The sequence below is a fragment of the Schistocerca nitens genome, chromosome 6, assembly GCF_023898315.1.
Source record: "Schistocerca nitens isolate TAMUIC-IGC-003100 chromosome 6, iqSchNite1.1, whole genome shotgun sequence".
NCBI classification, from domain to species: Eukaryota; Metazoa; Arthropoda; class Insecta; order Orthoptera; family Acrididae; genus Schistocerca; species Schistocerca nitens.
Window position 1 is genome coordinate 179966260 of NC_064619.1, and position 3370 is coordinate 179969629.

General features: G+C 44.8%; 1 pseudogene; it reads right to left on the reverse strand.

The window, feature by feature from the left end:
* Positions 1 to 2863: 2863 nt before the first annotated feature.
* On the reverse strand, positions 2864 to 2981 carry LOC126263945 (5S ribosomal RNA; annotated as a pseudogene).
* Positions 2982 to 3370: the final 389 nt, after the last annotated feature.

A 3370-nucleotide genomic window follows, 5' to 3' on the forward strand; every position in this document is an offset into this window, starting at 1 on the left:
CGCTACAGCCCTGTGTTGACTTATCCCTGTATCCGTTTTGATGCTCGTTACTGACTCAGGATTATTTGTTGCTAAGAGGTCAAGTGTGTTTTCACAACCGTTTACTATTCGCGTGGGCTCGTGAACTAACTGCTCGAAATAATTTTCAGAGAATGCGTTTATCGCAATTTAAGGTGATGTTTTATGCGTACCTCCGGAATTAAACATCGGTTTTCGCCAACATACCGAGGGTAAATTAAAGTCACCACCAACTATAATCGTATGAGTCGGTTACGTGTTTGAAATCAAACTCAAGTTTTCTTTGAACCTTTCAGCAACTGTATCACCTGGATTGGGAGGTCGGTAAAAGGATCCAATTATTATTTTATTCCGGTTGCCAATAATTACCTCTGCCCGTACTAACTCACAGGAAGTATCTACTACAATTTCGCGACAGGATAAACTGCTTCTAACAGCAACAAACACGCCACCGCCTACCGTGTTGAGCCTATCCTTCCGAAACACCGTTAGGTTCTTCGCAAAAATTTCGGCTGAGCTTATCTCCAGCTTTAGGCAGCTTTCAGTACCTATAACGAACTGAGCATCAGTGCTTTCTATTAGCGCTTGGCGCTCTGGTACATACCTAACACAACTACGACAATTTACAACTGTTATACCGATGGTTCCTTTATCTACGTTCTTCCTGAATTCGGCCTGCACCCTTTGTGACTGAAGCCATTCTTGTGTTTTCCCGAGACCCTCTAACCCAAAAGGCCGCCCAGTCCACCCCACACATCCCCTGCTACCCGTGTAGCCGCCTCCTGCGTGTAGTGGACACCTGATCCAGTCAGCGGAACCCAAAACCCAACCAGTCGAGGAATCTGCAGCCTACACGGTCGCAGAACCGTCTGAGCCTCTGATTCAGACCGTCCACTCGGCTCTGTACCAGAGTTCTGCAATCGGTCCTGTCGCCTATGCTGCAAATGGTCAGCTCTGCTTTCACCTTGCAAGCAATACTGGCAGCTTTTACCACTTCGGTTAGCCACTCGAAGCCAGGGAGGATTTCTGATCCAAAGTGACACACATCATTGGTACCGACGTGAGCAACTACCTGCAGTTGGCTGCACCCTGTGCTCTTCATGGCGTCAGGAGGACCCGTTCCACATCTGGAATGACTCTACCTGGTATGCACATAGAGTGCACCTTCGTTTTCCTTCCGTCCTTGTCAGCCATGTCCCTAAGAGGCCCCGCAACGCGCCTAACGTTGGAGCTCCTAACTATCAATAATCCCACCCTCTGTGATTGTCCGAATCTTGCAGGCTGAGAGGTTTCCTCCGAAACAGGAGAGGTGACAGCATCTGGCTCAGCGACAATGTCAGCCACAGACAGCACATGGAACCTGTTTGTCAGACAAACCGGGAGGCATCACGCGCGGCCGCCTGGGAAGTCTTTCGCCGCCTGCTACGCCTCCCACTCGACAACAGGTGAAGGGTCAGCCTCAGTGAGAGCAGTGACTGGGCTGGCCTCCATTGAGGATCGTTAGGAGGGCTCGGACGTGCTGGACGTCCGTTGGAACCCCACGGCCGGCCCACAACAGTGGTGCCCATCCACTGCAGCCTCAAGCTGTGTAACCGAAGCCATCACAGCCTGAAGCTGAGAGCGAAGTGACACTAACTCGGCTCGCATCCGCACACAACAATCGCAGTCCCAGTCCATTCTAAAGACCGTAGAAAACTAAACTGTGTAGATAAACGGACTATCGCCATGTACTGCGCAACTCTACTGTAGACCCCGAGGAAGACGCAGGAACTGTGTGTAATAGATATTCAAAAAACCTAACTACAGAAGCACTCATGTGAAACTAAATGATTTGCCTCTGATTAGGAACTTGTAAAATGTCACAAAATCGGTTTACTTTCCGATGCAAACGAAAACGCGAGAACTGCGGCTATTAGATATTAAATTAACATGCAGAATCTCAAGAAACTAAACTATTAAAGCACGCAGATGCTATTATAAAATTCGTTCCAGATTAGGAACTCGTAAAAGTCACAGTATCGGTTACTTCCCTGTTGCTGCTTGTTTCTCGGCTGGGTACTGCTGCCTGACTGTATATTTTTAGAATAAAATTATAGTTCACATTAAAGGAAGTGATTCCACTTACTACTATAAAGTTTCCTGTTCCCATAAAAGACTGGCTTTGTGGGATGGGGAGGGAGGGGGGGTAGATGTAGGGTGAAGGCATGAGGAGTGTTAATGTTTATGTATTCGATAAGCCATGTTTAAAATATGGAGATACTTTTCTGATTTCCTTTCTTTAATTCAGTCTCTTGAGTACTTATATTTCTATTTTAATTATGGAAATATTAGAGAAGAGAGAATTATCTGATTTCATTTACGCAATTTTGAAATTTAAATTTGCGAAAGCAGTGTGATTTATCAGAAATGCAGTAATAAAACGAAAAACAAATATTCCAACCCACTCTCTTTGCACAGAGTTTCTGAAACAGTTTCATGTATGAGGGTAATTTTGTATTGTGTTAGTTACTGAGGAGGTCGATTTTATGATACACGCTTTCATCACAGTTGAAAGTTTAGACAGAAGCAAATTTTTCCTTGCGATTTTGACCTTCATTTCTGGAGGCTTCATTTTTCCAGTGTATGACATCCTTTTCCTAAAAATCACTCCGTCTTCAGGCCACAAGCGGCCCATCGGGACCATCCGACCGCCGTGTCATCCTCAGCTGAGGATGCGGATAGAAGGGGCGTGTGGTCAGCACACCGCTCTCCTGGTCGTTATGATGGTTTTCTTTGACTGAAACCGCTACTATTCGGCCGAGTAACTCCTCAGGTGGCATCACGAGGCTGAGTGCACCCTGAAGAATGGCAACAGCTCATGGCGGCCCGGATGGTCACCCATCCAAGTACTGGCCACGCCCGACAGCACTTAACTTCGCTGATCTGACGGGAACCGGTGTATCCACTGAGGCAAGGCCGTTGCCTCCTTTTACTAAGATCTAAAATAATTAAACTCACGGTCATTGACGTAAGCGCAATATACTAGTAATGTATTTTACAAAAAAACTCACAAAAGGTTATGAAATCAGCTTTACTTATGTGTTCTCAATTTTAACTTATGTTTTCAGGAATGTGCGCATAGTATATGTACTATCATTAACGTACATATCATACACAGTCAAAATTATATTAGTCTTAAACTGTATTAAATGGATTCTCAGATGCTATGTGTTTTGTTATAATGACTTGAAAGTTGAATATCAGAATAAATTAAAAACAAGTATTAATCACGTGTTTCGAAATTCGTTCTTTGCACGTGCAATATCATGTAAATTTTTCAAATATCTCTGCACGCACTGTAAACAGTTTTCTG